At 42.0% G+C, this 11431-nt stretch overlaps 1 long non-coding RNA gene across 2 annotated transcripts in view; it reads right to left on the reverse strand.

The window, feature by feature from the left end:
• LOC137379858 (uncharacterized) overlaps window positions 1-11205 on the reverse strand; it is a 30809-nt gene extending 19604 nt beyond the window's left edge. The window contains exon 1 of one of the 2 annotated variants that reach the window (XR_010976927.1): window positions 11127-11205. This is a non-coding gene — a long non-coding RNA (uncharacterized lncRNA). The remainder of the gene's footprint in view (window positions 1-11126) is intronic. The other variant, XR_010976928.1, reaches the window with a different exon arrangement.
• Between the last annotated feature and the right edge of the window lie 226 nt (window positions 11206-11431).

An 11431-nucleotide genomic window follows, 5' to 3' on the forward strand; every position in this document is an offset into this window, starting at 1 on the left:
CTCACTTGCTTATAACCTGTGACTTTTCTAATATTTGTCAGTTCCGAAGAAGGGTCACTGACCCGAAACGTTAACTCTGCTTCTCTTTCCACAGATGCTGCCAGACCTGCTGAGTGGTTCCAGCATTTCTTGTTTTTATTTCAGATTTCCAGCATCCGCAGTATTTTGCTTTTATTTTTGTCCTAGCAAGTGATATGCCACAAGATGACGTCATGGACTTCGGACAGGAATAGGAGGGATGACCTTGAATATCTGTCCCTTGCTAATGGACAATTGAATAAGTAATTGGCATGTGACAACCACCAGTTCCCTAGAAATAAAATATAGAAGCAGGTTCTCAGGAGGGAAAAATCATTTCAGACAGAAAAGAGCTTCTTGAGATCAATCCATGCTGGCTCCGGCCTAACATCTTGGTTAGCTCAAGAAGACATTGTACAAAGGAAAGCTTTTTTGGGATGGAACTATGCTAGCTATGGCCTAACACCCTGGCCAGCTCAAGAAGACCAAGAGCAGAAGTGACTGCCACCACCAGCTACAGAGAACAGCATCCCCTGCCTCATCCGTCCATTCGTTCAATCTGGAACCAGTAAACTGTTCCGAGGAGACTGCTGCTGCTAGTTAAGGAGAACAGCATTCTCCTGCTTCCCCCATCCGTTTGTTTGATCCAGGACTGGTAAACCATTCTCACCTGTTACAAGTCATATCTCTTTTCTGCCTTTTTAGCTTACGTATCATATCTAAACTCTTGCTTCTTAATAAACTGCTTGAAAACCACCTATATCTTCGACTGCCTTTTTGGGTAATCTGTGACTCCTGGACCAAATCTTACAGCCTCAGCTCATCTGTTGCTTGAACCCTCATCCAAGCCTTTGTTATTTCTAGACTTGACTATTCCAGTTCTCTCCTGGCTGGCATCACATCTTTCATCCTACGTAAATATGAAATCATCCAAAACTCTGCTGCCTGTATCCTAACTAGCACCAAGTCCTGTTCACCCATCATCCCTGTTCTCATTGACCTACATAGGTTCCCAGTCCACTAAAACCTCAATTTTAAAATTATCATCCTTCATTGCAAATCCCTCCATGGATTTGCCCCTCCTTATCTCTGTAAGCTCCTCCAACCCTCCAAGGTCTCTGTGCTCCTCTAATTCTGGCCTTTTACATATTCCTGATTTGAATCATTTCACCATTGGCAGTCATGCCTTCAGATATCAGGGTCCTGGGCTCTGAAATTCCCTCCTTAAGCCTCTCTGCCTCTCTTCCCTCCTTTAAGATGCTCCTTAAAACTTATCTCTTTGACCAAAGTTTTGGTCATCTATCCTAATATTTCCTCAGTGTCAAATTTTATCTGATAATGCTCTTCTGAAGCACCTTGGGACATTTCACTACGTTGAAGGCGCTATATTGTTGCTGTTGTTATGATGTAAATACCCAAAGGTGGATCAACCTGCTGTTGGAACTTATGAATCTATGCAGTATTCTTAATGCCTGGTTTTGCAAATGCCCAAACAATGAAATCACTAGTGACTGATGGGATGGTGACTAAAACAATAACACCTTGTCCTGAATGAAATTGAAAAATGAATTGAGATAGTTTTGTTGCATGAATGCTATGGATCTATCGTTTGGGATCCCACACCAAACAAGAAAACATATAATTCACTAATTCTACAACCAAAAATAAGGTAATCAAAAATCTCTGGATGACTACTTGACTTATGAGTAAATTCACATAGGGACAAATGAATTAGAGCTCTAAATGTGTGGCTGAGAAAGTGGTGTGGGAATTGGGGGTTTCAAGCCTTGGGGCACTAGTATAGGGAAAGAGGGAGTTGTTCTCTAGGGACAGATTCTACTTAAACTGGGCTGGGACTAGTGTCCTAGTGAATCAAATAACTAGGGTGGTATATAGGACTTTAACCTAATAAGCGGAGGGAGGGTTCAAGTAAGGGTATTGTCAAGGCTGTTGAGTAGTGATTTAGATAAAATTAGGCAGATTGTGTCAGGAAGGACAGAGAGTTCAACAATGGTAATAGGGCATTAGTGACTAAAGCCACAGTAAAAGAAAAATGGTAAAAACCTAAAATTAAAGGCACTATATCTGAGTGCGCAAAGCATTCAAAACAAGATAGGTGCATTACTGGCACAAGTGGAGATTGTTCTAGTAGGCATTACTGAATTGTGGTTGCAGGGAAAACCAAGTTTGGGAACTAAATATTCTAGGGTACTTGACTTTTCAAAAAGATAGTGTTTTGGAGTCCATGGTTTGAGAGACCAGTGGAGCAGTGTGTGCAAGCTGTTTTCTGAACAGATGACTTGTTGAATTTTCGGTTAGGTGCACTGAGTCTGGTTTCAAAGTTTTTTTTTGAGACAGGCCCTGACTAAAAGTCAAACTAAAAACTTCAGGGTACTGGGGAGACAGAACTGGTTGGAACTAGATAAGAGACAGAGTCATCTGACCAGAGTCATGCCTAGATCACAAGATTACAGAGTTCAAGCAGACTGCAGGCAATGTGTGTGCAGGAAGTGTTTGCAGAAAAGCTGCAGAGAGTGGAGGCTAAATCTGGGAGCTTGCCATTGGCAAATACAAATAGTTGCAGCTACATTAGGTGACTTAAAGAAATGCTGGTGGATCTGCACCATCAAGACTGCCGTGAGCAGAGTGAGGACATTCGGGAGTAGTGTGCCATTTTGGTGAAGTTCCGGTTGGAAGGGGAACTGCTGTTGGATGAAAATCGGTGACTGCATCTCAGATTACAGAAGCTGGAAATCTACCTAAAGAAGTTCAGAGTTTTGAAGAACTTTGTGGCTGCTCGTTGCCTTATTTGCTGAGTGGATTGCCCAGTATATCTGTGAGATCTATCTTTTAGTATCTGATAATTAATGTGTAATCTGTAAACTATATATGTTGACTGTGATTTGTCTGTTATTTCATGTTTAATTTATGTTGATTTTGGTTTGATTGTTAAGGTAAAAGTTATAAAAGTGAAATTGTGTCCTTTTTTTTAATGTAGTTGTTCGGTAAATTTGTTTTTTTTTTGTTAATCTCCACAGGGATCATAATAAAATTGGGGGCTCGTCCAAATTAGGCTGTGAAATGGGTTCACTGGAAGTTTCCAGAATTTAAATGAACAAGATTTCACATTTACTTTTGCTGTATTCAGTGGGAAATCAACATGAGTACCTTTGATGCTCAGGCCTTTGCAGAGAGAGAGGATTTGTCTCTTAGTGCCTTGGAACAATTGACAAAAGTTAAGTTGATTGCTGTAGCAGAGCATGTGAGTGTCAGTGCAAGCCCAGGAACCAGGAAAGCAGAGATAGTCTACAAATTTGCTCGTCACTTGAAGCTTGAGAAAGAAAAGGATGTTTCTGCTAATGCTCAGGTAGAACTAGACAAAATTGAATTAGCAAAAGACAGGGAAATGAGACAATTCGACATAGACAGGATGAAATTAGAAAGAGAAAAGGAAAAGGAAAAACTTGAATTCGAAAGAGAAAGGGAAAGGGCAACGTCAGAAAGAGAAAGAGAAATGAAAAATCTTGAGATAGAACGAGAAAGGGAAAAGGAGAATTTAGAAAGGGAGAAATTAGAATTCGAGAGAAAAACTCAAAGTCCGTGTACGTGCACTGGAACTGAAAGTTAAGGAGGACCCAGAGCAAACTCCTTGTAGTTTTGATTTGGCAAAGAATATTCACTTGGTACATAAATTTAGTGAGGAGGGAGTAGAAATTTATTTTGTGTCTTTTCAGAAAATCGCCATGAATCTGAATTGGCCTAAATAAGCCTGGACAATACTCCTAAAGACTGTTTTCATGAGGAAAGCTTTGGAAGTGTACTGGTCTCTTTCAGAAGAGCACTCATGAGTCTATGACTAAGTAAAGACTGTTGTTCTCAATGCCTACGAATGGGTACCGGAGGCCTACAGACAGAAATTCAGAAGTTTAAAAAGGAAATATGGGCAGACATATGTGGAATTTGCTAGAGAGAAGGAAATGGTATTTGATAGGTGGTCTAGATCGATGAAGGTTGCACAAAATTTTGAGAGCCTGAAGGAAGTGATTCTGATGGAAGAATTCAAAAATAGTGTCCCTTCGGGAATAAGGTCCCGCTTGGAACAACATAAAATTCATAAAGTAAGGGAAGCTGCAGTAATGGCAGATGATTACGATTGATTCACAAAAGCAGAAGTCACAGGTCCCAATTTGGAAACTTTCAGAGAAATTGGAGAGCTAATGAAAAGAGATCTGGTTCTATTGAAAAAGATGGCAAAGGTAATGACAGATACACCTCAGGTGAGTATAAGAGCAAGTCCGGAGGACAATTTGTTTTGAAGGGACTGACATGCTATTTTTGTCATAAAAGGACATACGAAGGCTATATGCTGGAAGTGGAAAACCAAGCCTGTCACACGTATACAGTCAAATGGTGATTCCCCACCCCCACCCCCACCCCAAGGAAGTACTATCCTAACAGGTAATGTTCACAACAAGTAGGTAGTTTCTCCCACATTCACTGTTACAGTGAATCAGATTGCAGAAAACTATAGAAGATTTCTGTTGAGGGTGAAGTATCCCCACTTTTGTCTGGTGAGGCAGGCAAGTTAATTGATATCCTTAGAGATACAGGGGTGGCACAGCCACTGATGTTGGCAATTTCTTCCCCAGCAGATCGCTGAAGGTGAAGGTGTTAGTTCATGGTATTGATGGAACATATTTACCCGCTCCTTTATATAGCGTTGATTTAAAATGTGACTTATTCACTGGTCCTGTTACCATTGGTGTCATTCCAAGCTTTCCTATTGAAGGTGTGGATTTTTTGCTAGGACATGACTTGGCTGGGAATAAGGTATTGGCATCTCCAGTGGTTTCAGGGAAGCCAGCTGAGGTTGCTGGAACTGAGATCTTGCAGGAAAGATTTCCCGGACTATTCCCACAATGTGTTGTGACCAGATCCCAGGCTCACGGGGTGAAACAAGATGGGATGGATTCAGTTGTTGTGGAGGACAATTCAGATGTTTGGTTGGCTGAAACCTTTTTCAAGGATTTGGATAGGGATACTGGTGGCAAAGGCTCCAAGGCTAACAATGTTGAATTGTTTAGCAGATCTTCTGTGGTTGAGGCACAAGCGACAAACCCTGATTTGAGGAGCTTGTCTCAGATGGCGTATTCTGAGGCAGAGGCTGAAAAGGTCCCTGAGAGTTATTATGTAAAGAATAACATTTTGATGAGGAAGTGGAGACCTCCCCAGAGGCCCGCTGATGAGGATTGGCCTGTTGTCCATCAAATTGTTGCCCCTCCTTACTACTGCAGTGAAATTCTGAGAATTGTCCATGAAATTTCAGTTGCAGGTCATTTGGGTATTTGGAAAACTTAGGATAGTGTAATGGCATATTTTACTGGCCAAAGCTGCATAGGGTTGTGGCTGATTTTTGTAAGACATGTCACACATGTCAGATGGTTGGGAAGCCACAGCCTTTGATTAAGCCAGCCACATTCATACCAATACCTACATTTGGACAACCATTTAGTAGGGTTCTTGTGGATTGTGTTGGACCCTTACCTATGTCGGAGTCAGATCATAAATATCTCCTGACCATCAAGGATTTGTCCACTCGATTTCCAGAGCCAAGAGTGGCTTGGTAATACCACTACTGACCGAGCTGGCAGAGTCCTAAAGTACGTAGCTGATAGACTGGGTCTGTGACAGGTGGTGAGGGAAACAAGAGGGAAAAACCTGCTTGACCTCATCCTCACCAATCTGCCTGTTGCAGATGCATCTATCTGTCCATGACATTTTTGGTAAGAGTGGCCACCGCACAGTCCTTGTAGAGACGAAGTCCCATCTTCACCTTGACGATACCCACCATTGTGTTGTGTGGCACTACCACTAAATGGAATATGTTTTGAACAGATCTAGCAACTCAAAACTGGGCATCCAAGAGGTGCTGTGGACCATCAATAGCAGCAGAATTGTATTCAACCACAATCTGTAATCTCATGGCCTGGCATGTCCCCCACTCTACCATTACCATCAAGCTGGGGGACCAACCCTGGTTCAATGAAGAGTGCAGGAGAGCATGCCAGGAGCAGCACCAGGCATACCTAAAAATGAGATGTCAGCCTGGTGAAGCTATAACCCAGGATTACTTGCATGCCAAACAGCATAAGCAGCATGTGATAGAGCTAAGCGATCCCACAACCAACGGATCAGATCAAAGCTCTGCACTCCTGCCACATCCAGTCGTGAATGGTGGTGGACAATTAAACAACTAACAGGAGGAGGTGGCTCCACAAATGTCCCCATCCTCAATGATGGGAGAGCCCAGCACATCAATGCGAAAGATAAGGCTGAAGCATTTGCATCCATCTTCAACCAGAAGTGCCAGGTTGATGATCCATCTCGACCTCCTCCTGAGGTCCCCAGCATCACAGATGCCAGTCTTCAGCCAATCCGATTCACTCCACGTGATATCAAGAAATGGCTGAAGGCATTGGATACTGTAAAGGCTATAAGCCCTAACAACATTCCGGCAATAGTACTGAAGACATGTGCTTCAAAACTTGCCGTGCCCCTAGCCAAGCTGTTCCAGTACAGCTACAACACTGGCATCCGCCCTGCAATGTGGAAATTTGTCCAAGTATGTCCTCTACACAAAAAGCAGGACAAATCCAACCTGGCCAATTACCGCCCTATCAGTCTACTCTCGATCATCAGCAAAGTGATGGAAGGGGTCATCGACAATGCTATCAGATGCCACTTGCTCAGCAATAACCTGCTTACTGGCACTCAGTTTGAGTTCCGCCAGGGCCACTCAGCTCCTGAACTCATCACAACCTAGGTTCAAACATGGACAAAAGAGCTGAACTCCAGAGGTGAGGTTAGGGTGACTGCCCTTGATATCAAGGTAGCATTTGACCAAGTATGGCATCAAGGAGCCCTAGCAAAATGGGAGTCAATGGGAATTGGGGAGAAAACTCTCCGCTGGTTGGAGTTATACCTAGCACAAAGGAGGATGGTTGTGGTTGTTGGAGGTCAATCATCTCAGTCCCAGGACATCACTTCAGGAGTTCCACAGGGTAGTGTCCTAGCCCCAACCATCTTCAGCTGCTTCATCAATGACCTTCCCTCCAATATAAGGTCAGAGTGGGATTGTTCACTGATGATTGTACAATGTTCAGCACCATTTGCGACTCCTCAGATGCTGAAGCAGCCCATGTTCAGATGCAGCAAGACCTGGATAACATCGAGGCTTGAGCTGATAAGTGGCAAGTAACATTCGCAGCACACAAGTGCCAGGCAATGACTATCTCAAACAAGAGAGAATCCAACCATCTCCCCTTGATGTTCAATGGCAATACCATTGCTGAATCCCCCAATATCAACATCCTCAGGTTACCATTGACCAGAAACTGAACTGGACCAGCCATATAAAATACTGCGACTATAAGAGTAGGTCAGAGACTGGGAATTCTTTGGCAAATAATTCACCTCCTGTCTCTCCAATGCCTGTCCATCATCTACAAGGCACAAGTCAGGGGAGGCGGTGGCCTAGTGGTATTGTCACTGGACTCGTAACCTAGAGACCCAGGGTAGTGCTCTGGGGACATGGGTTCAAATCCCACCACAGCAAAAGGTGGAATTTGAATTCAATTAATAAAAGTAAAATATGGAATTAAAAGCTAGTTTAATGATGGCCATTGTCGATTGTTGTAAAAATCCATCTGGTTCACTAATGCCCTTTAGGGAAAGAAATCTGCTGTCCTTACCTGGTCTGACCTACATATGACTCCAGACCCACAGCAATGTGGTTGACTCTTACATGCCGTCTGAAATGGCAGAGCAAGCCACTCAGTTGTATCTACCGGCATCGACCCACCCCAAATGGACTGCAGCGTTCAAGAAGGCAGCTCACCACCGCCTTCTCAAGGGCAATTAGCGATGGGCAATAAATGCTGGCCTGGCCAACGATGCCCACATCCCATGAATTAATTAAAAAAAAATACTCTCCACTTGCCTGTATGCTTCAACAACAATCAAGAAGCTCAACACCATCCAGGATAAAGCAACCCGCTTGATTGGCACCCCATTCACCGCCTTCATCATTCACTCCCTTCACCACCAACGCACAGTGACAACAGTGTGTACCATCTGCAAGATGCACTGCAGCAACTCACCAAAGCTCCTTCAACAGCACCTTCCAAACACGTGACCTCTACCACCTAGAAGGACATGGGCAGCAGGTGCATGGGGACACCACCACCTGCAAGTTCCCCTCCAAGCCATATACCATCCTGACTTGAACTATATCACCATTCCTTCACTGTCACTGGGTCAAAATCCTGGAACTCCCTTCGTAACAGCACTGTAAACCATAGAACCATAGAAAAGTTACAGCACAGAAAGAAGCCATACAGTCCTTCATGTCTGCGCCGGCTGAAAAATCTAGCTGCCCATTCTAATCCCACCTTCCAGCACCTGGTATGTAGCCTTGCAGGTTACAACACTTCAGGTGCAGGTCCAGGTACCTTTTAAATGAGTTGAGGGTTTCTGCCTCTACCACCGATCCGGCCAGTGAATTCCGGACACCCACACTCTCTGGGTGAAAAGTTTTTCCTCATGTCCCCTCTAATCCTTCTATCAATCACATTAAATCTGTACCCCATGGTTGTTGACCTCTCCGCTAAGGGAAACATCCAAGGTGTTTGCAGAGATCACCAAAGCCTAAAGTGTATGATTTGTTTTGAGTATCCTCAGGATTGGGATAAAGAGATATCATTTTTGTTGTTTGAACAGTTCTATTGAAAGGTCACAGACCTGAAATGTTAACTCTACTTCTCTCTCCACAGATGCTGCCAGACCTGCTGAGTATTTCCAGCATTTTCTGTTTTTATTTCAGATTTCCAGCATCCGCAGTAATTTGCTTTTACTTTAAGTCTTGTAATGGCTCTACAACAGTTTGTGGTATATGTAACCACAAATCAAGGGGAGATACTGGTCTGCACAACCACAACCCACTTGCGTTTCGAGAAGAGTTCAGAACAAAGAACCTTAGACTGATGAATGTTACAGCCATTTACATTAAAAAATGTGTATGTTGCAGGGAAAAAAATGTAATTACTGAGGCTCTGTCCAGAGTTTAAAGAAGGGGTGTAAGAGAGAAGCAAAGTTCTGAGTTATGATATTTGTATCCTGCTAATGTTAATTGTCACATTTACTTTGTTTGTTATTGGTTAATCCCTTATGATTTTGCATATACGATATGTATAATTGTGGAATATGAAAATGTTACCTGTACAGTACATAATAAACTATTTGTTAAAATGTTTATGTTAAAAACATGCTGTATTTCTAAACTGTTGCAAAGAAAGCTTTACTATGGTAAAGCGTTAATATAGTAAAGTTATCTTTTTCACAAGGGGGTAATTGTGATGGAGTCCGCAGTTTGTGAGACCAGTGGAGGAGCGTGTGCAAGCTGTTGTTTGAACAGATGACTTGTTGAATATTCTGTTAGGTGCACTGACTCTGGTTTCAAAGCTTGTTTCTTTTTTAGACAGTCCCTAACTAAAAGTCAAACTAAAAACTTCAGGGTTCTGGGAGACAGAACTGCTTGGTACCAGATGAGAGACAGAGTCATCTAAACAGAGTCATGCCTCGATCACACGATTGGAGTGTTCAACCAGGCTACAGGCAATGTGTGTGCGGAGGAAGTGTTTACAGAAAAGCTGCAGAGAGTGGAAGCTGAATCTGGGAGCCGGCTATTGGCAAATATGAGTTGTTGCAGCTGCTTTTGGTGACTTAAAGAAATACTGGTGGATCCACACCATCAAGACTGCCATGAGCAGAGTGAGGAGATTTGGGAGTAGTGCGTCTTTTTTCATGGAGACTATACACGTGGAGTTTGGGATTGCAGGGGAACTGCTGCTGGGTGAAAATCGGTGACTGCATCTTGGAATACAGGAGATGGAAATCTACTTAAAGCAGTTCAGAGTTTTGAAGAACTTTGTGGCTGTTCAGTGCCATATTTGCTGAGTGGACTGCCCAGTACATCCTAGAGATCTATCTTTGTTGTTTCTAATATTTAATGTGTAATCTGTAAAACTATATATATTGAATGTGATTTGTCTGTTATTTCATGTTTAATTTATGTTGATTTTGGTTTGATTGTTAAAGTAAAAGTTACAAAAGTGAAACCTTGTCCATTTGTTTTTTTATTGGGGTCGTTTGGTAAATTTGGTTCTTTTGGTTTGTTGATTTCCACGGGATCAAAACAATAGACAAACAATAAAAGGATATGGGTGGCCCTGATAATAAAGGTTGAGATAAAAGCACTAGTGAGAAAGAATCTTAGGTGATAAAATCAAGATGCAGAATCAGTATGCGTGAAGCTACAAAATGACAAAGGATAGAAAACATTGGTGTGAGTAGTGTATATGCCCCCTAACAGTAATTATAGTTCCGGACAGAGGATGCATCAGGAAATTAGAGCAGCATGTAACAAGGGTACAACAATAATCATGGGGACCTTGATCTTCATATTGACTGGGCAAACCAAACTGGCAAAAGTAGCTTGGAGGACAAGTTCATGGAATTCATTTGAGACAGTTTTCTAGAACAATAGATCAAAGAATCAACTAAGGATCAGGCTAGTTTAGGTATAGTATTGTGGAATGAGACAGGGTGACTTAGTAATCTTATAATAGAGGATCCTCTGGGGAAGATTGTTCATAATGAGATAGAATTTCATATTACGTTTGAGAGTGATGTGGTTGAAACTAGGACCTTAAATTTTTTTTAAAAAGTCAATTATGGAGTTACAGGGCGAGTTGGCTAAGGTAGATTGGGATGTTAGATTAAAAGATATGACAGTAGAAAAGCAACAGCAAAAATTTAAAGAAATAATTCATAATTCTCAATGAATATACAATCCCTTGAGGAATTAAAAACTCCACTGGAAAATTGGCACAACCGTGGCACACTCGAGAAGTTAGATTAGAAGAGGCTTATAATGTTGCCAAAAAGTAGCAAGCCTGAGGATTGGGAAGGTTTTAAAAATCAGCTAAGGATAATCAAGAGATTGAAAAAGAGGGAGAAAATAGAATATGAGAAAGACTTGAAAGACTTACATTTATATGGTGCCTTTCATGACCACCGGATGTCTCAAAGCGCTTTACAGCCAATGAAGTACTTTTTGAAGTGTAGTCACTGTAGCAATGCAGGAAACCAGCAACAAATATAAAAACAGATTATAAAAACTATTATAAGTATGTAAAAATGATGCAATTAGTGAAAGTAAAAATACATCCCTTGCAGGCAGAAACACAAAAAATTATAACAGGGAATAACAAAACAGCAGAGATGTTAAACAAATATTTTGTATCTGCCTTCACAGTAGAAGGCACAAAGAACGTACTGGAAATTGTGGAGAACT

The sequence above is a fragment of the Heterodontus francisci genome, chromosome 2 (genome assembly GCF_036365525.1).
Source record: "Heterodontus francisci isolate sHetFra1 chromosome 2, sHetFra1.hap1, whole genome shotgun sequence".
In the NCBI taxonomy this organism is placed as follows: domain Eukaryota; kingdom Metazoa; phylum Chordata; class Chondrichthyes; order Heterodontiformes; family Heterodontidae; genus Heterodontus; species Heterodontus francisci.